The following is a 15,723-nucleotide window of genomic DNA, read 5'->3' as shown; positions in this document are numbered from 1 at the left end:
AAACTCCCTCTTATCTCAGTATTTGGTTATGCTATGATGCTTAAAATAAATAAAACGTAACTTCAATAACCATATTTTGAATTCTCTTTTTCACAGTGAGAAAACAGCATTATTATATGCAATTAATTGTACTTTAAACGGATCACTATAATAACTGACCTTATAATTTTGTCAAAGAAACAGGGCGTTGAACAGATACCAGAGAAGACAATATGACCAGATAACCCAATTCATTGTTAGATGACTTAATATTGTTAGGTAGTAAGCTACTGTTACCAATCAATCAAAATTAAAACGTTTAAAATCTTATTTTTAAAAAGTATCTTTGAAATGGTTGGTTTACCCTATTTATCTTTGAAACCGATTAAGATTTTTCCTTCCTTTGAAGGGCTAACTTTTCAACACTTTTTGTTAAAAATTAATTGTATATATACCCAATGCATTGTTAGATTTATGTATATCTGCATATATGGATATATATCTCGTATATATATCTGCAGTTATCAAAAAATGAGAAGAAACAAAATATACTTTACTTACAGCAAAATCTTCAAATCTCCGAAATTGTTTCATAGAACGGCATCCAAATAAGTTCGGCAGTTCTACGTTAAATAAACCATGTTTGATCCAATCGGGCAAATATCTATCGTAGTACTATGCAAAATAATCCTAAAAAACAAAAACATGCTGTATTAAAACAATAGCATAGATTGTTAAATAATATTCGTCAAAGAATTTATTTTCACTCGTTTCTTTTTATAATTTTACTTTTTTCTTTTCCTATAAGTTTCCTTTGCGTTTTTAGTTTTATGCATCACTCATTTATGTTTTAATGTACTTACATTTTACTTTATGTTTATTTATCCGTTGTGTTTACGCGTTTAATCTTTTATGCGTAACTTTAACTTGTTTATAATTTTTTATGCATTACTTTAGTATTAGGCATTATATGTATTTTACTTATGTACTTTTTCACGCTTGCTTTTCTTGTGATTTACTTGTAATCGTTACACGCATTACATTTTCCCATCACTCTTATTTATGAGTTACTTTTAAAAGTTTACTTTTCTTATATTTTACTTCTATTTTTATTGTACTGCTCTGCTCTATTCTTTAGTTTCTTTTACTTTATATTATATCCGTTAATTTTCTAAAAGGTGTTTTTTTTATGTGTTTCTTTTACACGTTATATTTTAAGCGGTATTTTTCTTGATGTGTAACATTTAAGCAACGCGTATTTTAACGCTTAAATAAATTTTGCGTATTACTTTTATTTTTGTTTAGCGTTGCCTTCACGCGCTTGCTTTTAGGTTTTATATTTTATGTGGTACATTTTTTTCTTGCGTTTTAATTGCGTGTAATTATTAGTCATTTACGTGTTATAAGTATAATTCTGTTTTACGAGTTACTTTTCTTTATGCATTGTTTTTGTTATGCGTTACTTTTACTTTTGATCTACTTCCTTTATTCCATACTATATAAATTTTACACGTTAATTTCCATATGCGTTACTTTTTTGAGGGTTAGTTTTTTATGCATTCATTTACACGCTTTATGTATATATTTTACTTTAGTTTTCGATAACAGGTTTCTTTACTCATTTGCTTTCATATGCATTTATCGTTTCTAACGTGTTGTTGCTTACTGTCCGACTCAAAATATCTTATACTCACACTTTACCTTATACCACAGCCTTATATTTCACACTTTACTTTTTGATGCTTTAGTTTATGCCCTATGTTTTATACTTTTCCGAACATTTTACGCCTCTATTTAGTTCATACTGCATGGTTAACTTTATTTTGAGCTTGTATATATCTTTTTTGTTTTGTTTAATTTCACTTTTAATTATAGTTCATTTTACACTCTACCTTTTGTCTTACTTTTAAGTTCATATTACGCTTTACATTACGAACCTTTTATTTTATCCTTTGTTTCACATGCCTTTTTTACTTCTCTATCTACTAAACATTATAAGTTATATTTTTAATTTATGTTTTACGCTTTCGTTTACTTTACACTTAACTTAATATTAAATTATAATTCATGCCTTTTACGTACTTTTAATTTCGTTTATATACTTTACTTTAGACTTAACTTTACTCATTATTTTATACTTATTTTACTTTATACTTCACAATTTTTTTCAAGCTTGAGTTAATACACTTTTTACCTTATTTTACGCAAATTTTTCTTTTCTTGAAACACTTTAACTTTACTTTTTTATACTTTAATTTATATTTGACGCTTTACTTAATAATTTACTTTACGCATTTTTGTAGATTTTACTCTCTAAGCCAGTGTTTCCCAACGTGGGGCCCACGCCCCACTGGGGGGCAATTTGATTGTTAAGGGGGGCAATTCGAAAATGGACTCGACAAGAGTTTTACCTATTTGCTCCGGGCCATTTAAATACAATGCTAGATTTCGGTGCCAACATTGTTAGAAAAAAAGCAAATTCTTAAATAATTGCGGTCAATGAATATTATAAATTAGTTTGAGGAGACTAAAATATCAACTGGGTTTTTGGCGTCGTCAAGTTAGTTAACCTCCCTGCGGCATATGGCAGGCTCCACCCCTCGACGCTTTAAAATTTCGCTAAACAATGCAGTCGTTCGCATCTGAACGGCCCGTCGCAACTTCTGTAGTGTGTCGCAACATTCAGTGATAGAAATCAATACCATAGTATGTCTTTTATGCCTGCAATGCCACAGTAAAGTCTTTATTTACTGCTCACACTTCAACCCATGATTGTATTCTTGAGGCTAGTTATGAAATTTCTTTATTCCTCGCTAAATTTGGAAGAAATCATACTATAGGAGAGAATTAAATAAAACCGTCAATATCAGCATTTCTTAAAACGGTTCTTGAAAAAGATGTAAAAGCTATGCCACTCAATAACAATACTGTTAGCAGAAGAATAGACGAAATGATTGAAGATATTGAAAAACAACTTGTTGACAAGCTAAAAACAAGAAAATTCTCAGTGAAAATGGATGAATCAACTTTGATAGACAGTGTGGCAGTATTGATAACTTACGTAAAATATATTGATAAAGGGCATTTTGCTGAAGAAATGCTGATATGTAAAAGATTAGAAAGCACCACTACCTCCAAAGATATTATATAATAAGCTAAAAAAACTACTTAGATGTCAATAATATACTAATGAAAAATATAACATCTTGTGCTGCAGATGGTGCTCCTAATATGACGGGCAAGAAAAATTGCTACTTAAAATTGATGAAAGATGAGAATCCAGAAATGATTCTTGTGCATTGTGTTATTGCATAGGGAATAAAGTTGTGCATAGGAAAAACTTGGTAGCTAAAAACATCTCGCCTGCTCTAAATGAAGTACATACATTCAGTAATAAAGTGTATCGATGCTATTAAAGCTAATGCCAAATGTGAGCTCCTCTTCAAGCTGTTTTGTGAAGAACAAAATGCAGACCATGTGAGACTTTTACTTCACTCTGTGTTAGACTTTTACTACACTTTATGTGTTATGTTTTATATTATTCTAGACAATATTTTGCTTTTTACTCCTTACTATACCTATCTTATTATAACTAAATTTTGCATTATAGTTTACTCTTTACTTCATGCATAACAATAGGTATAACGCAGGGCTCGAAAAACTGCCCGTCCGCCCGTCCTCGGCGGTCAAAAATTCCCCGCTGACAACAAATTTCTCGAATCCGACGTCCGCGCGGACGGCCATTTCCCCGTTAATGTTCGTGATACATTTTCAATTTTTGCTGTCTTACAAGAGTACAAAGCCTCACTTCTAAAATGACCCTCTAATCTAGAAATACAGCAACATACTGAGTATGGTGGAATTGATGTTTTCTCTATATGGGAGTACTGCAACTGTTGAAAGGGGCTTTTCAGCATTGAACTTACAAAAAAACCCATTACGTACTTAAACAAGAAGCGTTAAACGCAATTATGAACATCTACCTAAATGGAAAACCCCTTTCAGATTTCCGTGCAGAAACCTCTGTAAATCATTGGCTTGATTGTGGAACTGACAAACTTCATATTTGAATCATTTGAAAAACTCAGTTCCCTTGGATAGACTGACATTCCAGATAACTTGACCTTCGTCATTTAAATTATTTCATAAAGGAAATAAATTATTTTATAAAAAAATACTAGGTTTTACTATTAGTAACCAGTAACCTAGTACTTCTTTTATTACTGTATAATGTAATCCTAGTAACTACTTATTCATTGTGCAATTTATATAAATGTTAGTATTAAATAAGAGAAAATTATATTTTTATTTATATAGAAGCTACGGGTTAGTTTCAGAGGAGGACAGGTACATTAAAGGACCTCGTCAATGCAGAAAGCCGTCCTCGGGGACGGGTAAAATTTCTGAGTTTTTTCGAGCCCTGGTATAACGATTAACTGCATACTTTCTATTTTACTCTTTAAATTTTTATTATATTTTGCGCTTTTTATTCTGTTTTACGTTATAATTTGTTCTTTGCATTACATATAACTTTCTGCATTATTTTTATTAACTGCACTTTATTCTTAACATACTTTTTTGCTTTACGACAATGTTTTACGCTTCGCTTTACATTTTACACTCTTTTTAACTTAACCTTATATATTATTTTATGCTTCACAGTTTAACACATTATTTGATATTTTACTTTCATCTTTGTTTTATACTCTAAGGTAAATTTTTAAAGCCTTCACTTGATGCTTCAAACTTTGAGTTACGCATTGCGCTTCCCTTTATGCTTTACATTTTACTTTTTATATGCTTCAACTAATATTTAAGACTTTGTGTTACACTTTGTACTTCAATTTATGCTTTTCTTTTCTTATTTATAATTTAACATTTTTATACATAATTTCTATTAATAAACCTTACTTTTTTCGTTTTTATATATTACAATTTGCATTTTTCACTCATTTCTTTTACGTGTTATCATATATTAAACATTATTTTTCTTCCTTCTTTACTTTTCTTATCCGTAACTTTAACGTGTTCAGAATTTTTATGCCTTTTTTTTACTCCACAAATTTCTTTATTCCTCACTAAGCGAATACTTATCTTCATGCGTTACTTTTACGCATTATTCGACATTACGCATTTAGGGATTATGCGTTTATTTTGCTCTATATTTCTTATGCATTTTATTTTTCTTATTAATTACTTCGTCTTTTACTCGTTAATTTTACGCTTATTAAATTTTAAGTGGCAGGTTTATTTATGGATTACTTCTACGCGTCAACGTATGTTATTCGTTATATTTCTTTATGATTAACTTTTCTTAATCATTTCTTTAATGCACACTTTTTTATGAGTTACTTTGAGTCATTTATTTTTTTATGCGTTACTTTATCGCTATCTTTTGTACGTTTACTTTTCTTATGAGTTTCAACTGTTCCAGGGTGCGTAGCCAAATCTTTCAAAAAATAAAAATAAATAAAATAATCACTCAAAAAATATTTTTAAGCTCTATATACGAACAGAAGGCAAAATTTTTTTCAAAGACTTTACATGATCATAATAAAAATAAACAATTTCTGACAAAGAACTCTTTTCTTGATTATAGTATTAGCCATTATAAAAAAGTCAAGAGGTTTTTTCGGTTCAATATTAGACGGTGGAAAACAAAGCCTAAAATGTAGAAGAGAGTGCAAGAATCTCACCGAACCTAGCTCAGTAGACTCACATATGAACTCGCAAGTATTTCACCAAACATGTAAAATTATTGGCGCATTCTTTCGACGGGACGCCAAAATAGATTATGGTTGAATGAATTGTGAAAACGGTGAATATGAAAAGCACGCGTTCGCATACTATGCGGGGAAAATCGACGTGGTATGGAAAAAAAAATCATTTTTGAAAAGGAAAAATTAGGCACTTTTTAAAAACACCCAATGAAAAAAGCACCTTTAAGGGCTTTAAGAAAACGCAAAAATCAAAAATAAGCACCTTTAAGCACTTTTTAAAAACGCTACGCACCATGTACTTTCACACGTTTTATCTTATGCGTTTACGTTATACATACGCTAGTTTTACTTTTCGAGTTACTTTTAAATGTTTGTTTTTTCCTTATGCTTAACATTTACGCGTTACTTTCTTCAATTAAGCATCTTATTTTCTTATATTTTACTTTTTTTTTACTCCTGAATTACTCGATTTATATTACGTTTTAAGTTTGGTTTACACTTTGAATTACGTACATGTTTTTTATTTTTCGTTTTTTTACTTTACATGCGTTTTGTTTTCTACTAAACAATACAAGCTGCATTTCCATTTTATATTTTGCACTTTAGTTTTCTTTATGCTTCTCACTTCAAATGACATTAAAATTTACTTTTTTACACACATTTATTTTGGGCTTTTTTTCTAAACCTTACTTTAATCTTAACTTTATTCATTTTTATATACTTTACGTAGAGCTTAAACTTGTTATTTTATTACACACTTTACACTTCTTTTTTCTTATTTTAGGCTTTAATCAATACACTTTTTGCCTTATTTTATGTATATTTGACATTTGTTGAACCGCATTTTGCTATACTTTTTATACTTTACTTTAGATTTTACGCTTTACTGTAACTTTACACAATACTTTATATTTTACTCTTTATATACTTTTATATTTTATCATTTTCCGCTTTATTTTAATTTTATGTTTTTTGCTTTATAATATTTTTTTAAGTTTCTCTTTTTATCTTACATTGCAATTAAATTATCATAAGTTTTACTTTAACTACATACTTTTTGCTTTATTTTTCATTACTTTATATATTATTCTTTACTTACAATACTTTATATTTTACGTTTTTATAAGCTTAGTTTACGTATTTACTTTACACTATAATTTCTCTAATATATTTCACTTTATACCTTCAACGTCACATGCATATTATTTTATATTTTGCTCATTTTTTACGCTCTTACTGTACATTTTACTATACTCTTTAAGTTTTAAGTTTACATCTTTTATGTGATGTTTTATTTTAAGCGCTTTTTCTGTACTTAACATTTTGCTCTTTAGTCTATACTTAATATTCTACTTTATTTCAAACACTATTTTATGCTTAGTTTACTTGACGATTTCACTTTAGTTTACTGATATATTTAGATATTTTCTTTACTATACACTTTTCTTTTTATTACATTTGATTACACTTTCTATCTCACCTACAACTTTCCACTTTACTTAATACTTTTTTTTTATATATATATTTCATTTTAATACTTTTACTTTATGCTTCACTTCGTATTTTACGCTTTACTTTTCTTTTCTACGCTTTACTTTATATTTGACACTGACGCTTACTTTAACTTCTAATTAACTTTTTGCTTTACCTTTTTTTCGATTTTATATTTTACTCTGTACTTCACACTTTAGATTTTACGTGTTAATTTAAGCTTAATTAACATTACATATTTAAACTAAAAAAACTAAACTCAGTGGCGTGACAGCCCATAGAGGGCCAAGGCCTACTGTGCCCATCTCAGTTTTCTTGATCTTGGGCTCTGGGGTGCAGGAGCAGATGTTCCGATCAGGTGGTCAGCCGAACGCGGAACCCCCAGTGATTAGTTCCCAAGTATGCTTGGTACTCATTTATCGACCCACTGAAGGGATGAAAGGCTGAGTCAACCTTGTCCGGCCAGAGGATAGAACCAGGGACCTGTGGCACGACAGCGCGAAGCGCTAAAACATTACATATTTACTTTATAATTTAATTTACACTACAATTTATTTCATACTAAATTTTTCTTTACTATATGCTTCATAATATACGGTTTACTTTACAATACTTTCTACTTTACACTAATTTTGTTTCACATTTGACTAGGCTTTTCACTTTAGTTATCAATTTACTTCTGAAACGTGTTTTGATGGGCATTTTACTTGATCTTTTTACATTTTATTATACTTTCTACTCCAGCCTTTACATAATATATATTTTTTTATATTTTACACGCCTTACTTTATGCTCCACTCTTCTTTTTGCTACACAAACTTATTTACGCTTTACTTTTACATGTGACGCTAACATTTTAAGCCTGACATTATTTCATATTCTATGCGTTGTTACATTATTCTATAACTTTTTATTTATCACTTTACTCTATATTTTTACTATTCTTTACTTTTAATACTTTTCACCTTTTACTCTATGCTTTACTTTTATTCTTTACGCTGGACTTTATTTTTTAATTTACTCTTTTCCTTACTTTAGATCTTACTTTGCTAAAAATTTCACTTTATACATTTTACGTTTTACAATAATTTGTTTTTTAATTTAAAGCTTTGCTTAACTTTATATTTAATGCATTACTCTACAAAATTATGAATTTTGCTTTACTTTATTTTATGATTAAGTAAAATTTTGATTTAGATATTACGCCATTTATTACCGGGACGATTCAATGAAACATTTATGGGTGATTCTCACGAAATATGACAATTTACAGTCACTTGCACCAAGATCTAATACTAAACTACTAAAAGAACTTTTTTTTAAAAAAAATTAATAAATAGCATTGCTGTTAGCATTTAAAATAACCTAGTACTTGCATCGACTATTTGCTATATTTAAAAAATTAAATTGAACTTCAAAATGTCATGTTTCTGGCATGTCACAAACAATGTTTCCGATAATACTAGATTCAAAACTTCCCATAAATTTTTCAATATCTAATTTTTTTTTATCTTATCCTATGTAAGCATTTCTATCCTATGTAAGCATTTCTAGAATATACGCAAAGGGTAGGGGAGAGTGGGGTCAATTGTAACATTTTTTACTAAACTATTTTTAACTAACAAAAAATCCAATATATTATTACAATTAATTGACAGACGAGTAAAGTAGACTCTCCTCTACTAGAAATAAAAAATAAATACCTTATTTTAAATGTTATTATATTTGTTATTAACAATTTTTGACAGTCCTGCACTTGTTACAACTGTCCCCACTTACGGGGTCAATTGTAACAGTTCATAAATTCAACTAAAACATAGTTAATTATACATATTATCATAGTTGTGATACATTTTTTTATAGATCAGAATAGTAGTGATATTTTAGGAGTAAAAATAATAATGAGCAGAGACCTAAAGGGTTAAACTTTTAACTTTAAGGGGTTAAAAATTTTAATTTATGCTATGAAAGGTGACAAATAAAATAACACAAGCAACATAATATAAATGATATAGGAAACTATTGGTGGTTCTTAAAGAGTTAAGTAATGGTTTGTAAGCATAAGATTATTTATTTTCAGCTGTTACAATCGTCTCTTTACTTATTGTTACAATCGTCCCCAAGACGCCATTTCAGCTTCATTTGTTAAAAACAATGCTAGTTAATTAACAAAACTAATCTTTTTCTTTTTTGAAATGTTAATTAAGGTGTCCACTTACATATTCGGTTAATAATTTTTATTTGTTTAAACAAAATTACTTTGTTACAATATAATATTCTAATACAAAAAAAAGTACTTACGTAGCGTGAAAATATCTTTTGTGATGTAACTGTTTCAAAAGTACATAAAAATGGTTATCAGCAGGGGTGTACATGTAGATTTATTAAATACACCTTGTGCGCCACCTAGGAACCAAATCTAGAACCCGACACTCGAAATTTTTGCCCCATTACAATCGTACCCTGTTACAATTGACCCCACTCTCCCCTATTATTTACAAAAACTTCGTTTAAAATAATTTTTTCTGCGAATAATTTGTTTGTCACGAGAAAATCTGTCATTTTCCAGGCTACTTTTATTTAGTGGTTTATAACCAATATAGTAGATAAAGCCAGCAATCACTATCTTATGTTAATAGATTGATTAGATACCCTCCTATCTGAACATGAATAAAGAACCAACTTTCTGGTTCAAAATCTAGATTTTTTTCAAGGCGAGTAGGTTTTTGTGCTGTCATTTTCCTGGCTTCTTGAAATCATTAATAACATAAACTACATAGATTTATCGGAGTTATTTTAAGAAACCCTGTTGTTTTCTGCAGAATATAAATGTCTTAAACCAAAATATTAAATTAAAGTAAAGTTATATGCTATAAAATGGCGAATTTGTCACTATCCTGGCTTGTAAATGCCAAGACATTGAAGTGTTACCAGAAATTCTTTTTAACTGCTAATACTGTAAAGGGGGAAAGCACATATTAACCTAATACCAAGTTTATGTATGACTGTAATATGCTTGGATGTAATCAAAGTTATTTATTTATTTAATGATAGATTTTTTTATACAATTTTATTCTATACAACAAAAAATTTTTTGATTCTTTCTACAGTAGATAAAAGAATTAATTTAAGTTATTCATGGTCCATCTAGCACAGTGGTTTCCAACTGGCGGCCCGGGGGCCGCATCCGGCTCCCGAAGCCTTTTTTGTGGCCCACGAACAAAAATATATTAGTTGTCATTCTTTTGCGGACAATTTTCGTAAAAAATCTATGGGTTTAAAATACCTTTCTCATGAATAAAAACCTAATTTCTTCGTTTCTGTGAAATTTATCATACCAACAGTGCAAAAAAATTATTTCTCAGGTTTTGCATTCAAGAAAATATTTATTCAAATACAAAACTAAGTGTATGTTGCCCTTTTTTATTTCATTTTTTTGTATTTTGTGAATATAATTTAGCATGTGTGTATCAAAAATTTTACGATTTAACTTTTTGAAACCACACATTTTGGACGAAAAAATTTACACACACATTTGTAAATTTTAAATTTAAAATGTAAATATCTATCCTCTGGTGGTGGAAGCAGACAAACCTCAATATTGTCATTAAATATTTTGTGTGCTACTATGCCAGTTTTAATAGCAACCATTTTGAAGTTTTATATCTTAACAATTAGATATTTGTTGCACATTAATTGTTTAATACATTTGTGCACATTAAAATTATTGTAGCCCGAATTTAATATGCAATTAATATTTTTAAAATTCTACTTCTCATTTTAATTTGTAATTCAATACTTGTTTTTTACAAATTGGTAAAAATCTGACAGTAATATTTAATGTTCCTTCAAACATAAAAGAGTCCTACATAAAATTTTGTTAAAGTTGCGGCCTGTCATTTGATTTGTGTTTTTTTATTGTGGCCCCCGGCCTCATGTAAGTTGTAAACCCCTGATCTAACATAAAGGCTTAGGTTTTGTTACTTACTAATAGCTTAAAATGACTGTTTTTTCCAACTTCTAAGCTAGTATGTCATTTTCCTGGCATTCAAAAAGTGGTTAATTTCCATTTTATTTTTTTTCTTGAGCAAATGCCAATGAACTACACTACTCTCTGTAAGATATTAATAAATGTAACTAAATAAATATACAAAAAAAATTTTTTTTTGAAAGACTTCAATGTGGTAGAAAATTTTTGGTCCGAATTGTCATGTTTCCTAAGAATCACCCTTATATCTTAAATTTGCTAGTTGAAATTTGTTTAAGCTAAATTCTTTGAGTGTTTAAATGACTTACCTTAAAAAAACTATGATGTCGGCTTTTGGTTAGACTTATGTTTCCTAAAGATTTCAGAAGCTGAAAATAAAAAATACCACATATTGATTAAAATTAAATAAATATCTTTGCAACAAGATAATAGGGGTCGTTCAAACATTACTTAAGGACATAAAGGGGGTGAGGTTTTGTAATTTATTTATATTTGTTGACAAGGGAAGGCAAGTTGAGAGCAATGCATGTATGTCATTTAAGTCACATACTTTCAAGTTGTCTTTTTAAAAGAAAAAAAAATTATAATTTGGAAAAAATTACACTTGAAACAATTGAAATAAAATTTTGGAGAAAGAAAAAATGTGGAGAAAAGTTGCTTTTTTCTAGAATTTTAAAATTTTTTGAAAAACAGCAAAGATTCCTAAAGAATATTAATCTTAAAATTTTACAAAATAAAATGAAAAATCTACTATTGTTTTTTGACGAGTTATATTATTTATTCAAATTAAATTCTAAAATTAGGTTACTTTAGAAAAAGTTAAAATTAGAGCAAGTTAGTGCGTTGTTACTTTCTTACGTTAACAGAGGATGTGATTTGCTTACTTTTGCTGAAAAGGAAAGAGAGCGAGGCTAAAGTTTCAGCAAAAGTAAGTAGTAATAGAAATTTTCTAAGTAATAGAAATTTTCAAATATTTAGAAAGTAAAAATTAGTAAAGTAGAAATCTTCTAATACTTAGAAGAAAATTTCTATTACTTAAAAAATTTCTTCTAACGGAAATATTTCAACTTATATGAGGTGATTCAAATAAAGCAGGCTTTATTTGAATGACCTCATATAAATATAAATATTTCCGTTAGAAATATTATGAAGTGATTTAAAAGGATATCAGGTACTTTAATCATTAAATATAATTGATTTTAATGAATAATCGAAATTAGAAATTTATAACTAATTTCATTTCATTCGTAAATGAAGAGAGTTAAATGTTAATGGTTAATAGCAGACTCAACAATTTTAATGCCAGAAAAGATAGCAGTTAATAATTTTATTCTGTATCAATTGTTTTTCCAATATTATTAACTTTAGTAATGTTTTAATACTTTCTGCACGATTTTTATTTTAACTACTTTTACCCATAAAAAAGGGAGCCAAGCATTTCAAAGAAGGATCTATTTAAAATAATTAAAGAGTTTTAAAGTAAAATATTTTACTTTAAAACTCTTTAATTCGTATATTTGGTGACTTTTCATCACCAGGGATCTGCCGAGATATTTAGTGAAAGGTCCTGTTTTTGTGAAATTGTGAAAAAACTACTCATAATTTGTGAATATAAAATAAGCGTCAAGTCACATTCTTTCAATCAGGGTCCTACTTTTGCGAATTTGTGCTAATAGGGTCCTGATATTGCAAAAATTGCTAAAAACCTTTTCAAGATATAATAATAACTACAATAGTTAACTTGTAACTAAATAGTTACAAGATTATGCTCAACAATTGCTGCTACCAAATTAGAGATGCATCATACAAATATTTGAAATTTGGCCTATACTGCTTAACGCAAAATATTCATTTCGGACGAATAATGGACAAAATCACTCACCTTTTTAATATTTTCAATTGATACATTTTAAATAACACAACTTAGTTATGTATCACTTTTAATGTGTTACGCATTATGAAAACCTAACAATTCTTAAATTTATAATATTTCATTTAAAAAATTGCCTGAAATTAATTTTTATTTGCATAATATTCTATTAATTAATTTGCATAATATTCTATTAAATCATTCGAGTGCCAAGATTCACATATAGATATTCACTTTTGTCAGCAGCATGTCTTTAGTTTTTCGAACATCATCCGAAAGCCATGATCCACCTATAGATATTCACTCTTGTCAGCAGCATGTCTTTAGTTTTTTGAACATCATCTGAGAGCCATGATCCACCTATAGATTTTCACTTTTGTCAGCAGCATGTCTTTAGTTTTTTGAGCATCACCAGAGAGCCATGATCCACCTATAGATTTTCACTTTTGTCAGCAGCACGTCCTTAGTTTTTTGAACATCATCCGAGAGCCATGATCCAGATGGGCAGTGTAGCGGTTATTTTCCCCCAATAGAACATCATTTTGTTATGCTATGTTTTGTTCGAAGTAATAAAGCGATTTCGTTATTGCATATTTGGCAGCCTACAGTGATAGATCTTGCCGCTTCACCATCAAGTCAGTATGTTGAGGTTGAACCTGATCCTTGTTTTTTGAACACCTATCTGCCACCACCTGTGAACTATGTTGACTCTAAGTGCATTACAAAAAAAACAAAAACAAAAAAAAAAAAAAAAAAAAAACAGAATAAAGTTACTTTTCATTTCTCGAAAAAAAAGTGACTGTTTACGTAGTAAATCTTTATAGGTATTTGTGATTTCTAATTATCAATCATCTCGTCTGCACCAGGTATGCTAACATTCATCCTTTTTTTTAGATTTTTGTTTTTACTGGGTGTGTTGTAGCACAATGCTTTGTACAAACCGTTCGTTTAATCGGCCATATTTCTTGCAAAACCTATTACGATCTAAATTTGCATATATATATATATATATATATATACATACATCGAAGAAGCAAATATGCTTTACTTACAGCAAAGGTCTTCAAATCTCCGAAATTGTTCGCATCCATATAAGTCTGGCAATTCTACATTCAATGAACCATTCATGAATCATCCAAACGGGCCCTAATCTATCGTAGTACTTTGCAAAGTAATCCTAAAAATCTAAAACATGTTATATTAAAAAAATAACATAGCTTGTTAAATATCATTAATTTGGCAAGAGATCGAAAGCAAGACTTGGAATAATTAAATGTTTTAAAATTAAAATAAAGTGTAAGAAGCATGCAAAAAGAAATGACAGGCAGAAGATGAAAAGAAAAACACTATAGTGAAAACGGGAATAATAAATTAAACATTGCAAAACAAGCTTAATGAAAATATTAAGAACAACAACCATTAACAAAAAGAAAAAAAAAATGAAAAGGCGAAACAAATCAGACTCGATCAAATGAAAAAACGAAAAAAAAAAGCATGAGCCAATAGATAAAAGAAACGTAATTAAAAATGGAAAATATAATGAAAAAACTAAAAAGAAACAATGAAAAAAACAGAGGAAAAAAAACAAAAGGAAAGAGCGAAAAGCAAAACACCAACACATAAATTTAAGACAATCACTAGAAAAAGACAAAAAGCTAAACACCCATAACATACTGATAAAAAGGGTAAAAAGAGGATAAACAAAGCACCGTGAATGGATATAAAACAATGGAAAAACGGACAACAAACATTATGAAAAACAAATAAAACAAATCATGAACAAACCGAACATTAACATAATAAAAAATTAACAAAATAAAAAAATGGAAAAGAAAGCACCTTGAAAAAAAGGAAAATAGAACATCATGAACAACAAGAAAAGAAACCCGATTGAAAGGCAAAAAAACGCATGATGGAAAAAAAAGACACAGTGAAAAACAAAAAGACACCGTGAAAAAAGGATAAAAAAAAACAATAAAAATAGAAAACAAACACTATGAAAAGATTTTTAAAAAAAATGCACCATAAACAGCTGAAAAGAAACGTAATAAAAATGCGGAGAACAGACATAGTCAAAAGACTAAAAACAAAGGACCCAAAACAAAGGAGGAAAAAAAAACAATAGAAAACGAAAACTAAAGTTTCTAGAACAAACAGAAAACAAACGTAATGAAAAAACTGAAAATAAAACATCATGAACGTAACTAAAACAAAGGAACATAACTGAACATGAAGGAAGACGGGAGAACAAACATAATGAAAAATCTGAAAACAAACATAATGGAAAATTAAAACGGAAAATAAACACAATGAAAAGGCGAAAAACGAAACACTGCAAGTAAACGGAAGAATGCATAAAAAAGAAGAGGAAATAAGGGCGCTCATAATAGACGGAGGAAAACATAAAATGACGAAAAGCAGAGCAGCGTCAACAAAAGGAATAAAACAATGAAAAAATGGAAACAATTACAATGGAAAGAACGGAAAGCAAAACAAATTTATTAAATGGAAAACAAAACACAATGAAAAAATGAAAAACGAAACAGCCATAACAAACATAAAAAAATAATAAAAAAGACAAAAATAAAATACAGATAAAAATAAAGGAAAACAAACATAATTAAAAAACGGAAAAGAAGCATAATGAAATAGCAAAAAACATTCATAATGTAAAA

At 28.8% G+C, this 15,723-nt stretch overlaps 1 long non-coding RNA gene across 1 annotated transcript; it reads right to left on the bottom strand.

Moving 5' to 3' along the window:
* Positions 1 to 540: 540 nt before the first annotated feature.
* Positions 541 to 14,280, bottom strand: LOC147812707 (uncharacterized). Its single transcript, XR_015432249.1, has 3 exons — positions 14,101 to 14,280; positions 11,487 to 11,546; positions 541 to 669 (listed from the first exon to the last, which is right to left on the bottom strand). It is a non-coding gene; the product is annotated as an uncharacterized LOC147812707 (long non-coding RNA).
* Between the last annotated feature and the right edge of the window lie 1,443 nt (positions 14,281 to 15,723).

This window comes from Parasteatoda tepidariorum, chromosome 3 (genome assembly GCF_982258835.1).
Source record: "Parasteatoda tepidariorum strain Cologne lab strain chromosome 3, Ptep-v5.0, whole genome shotgun sequence".
In the NCBI taxonomy this organism is placed as follows: Eukaryota; Metazoa; Arthropoda; class Arachnida; order Araneae; family Theridiidae; genus Parasteatoda; species Parasteatoda tepidariorum.
This window is presented reverse-complemented; position numbering and strand designations above follow the sequence as displayed.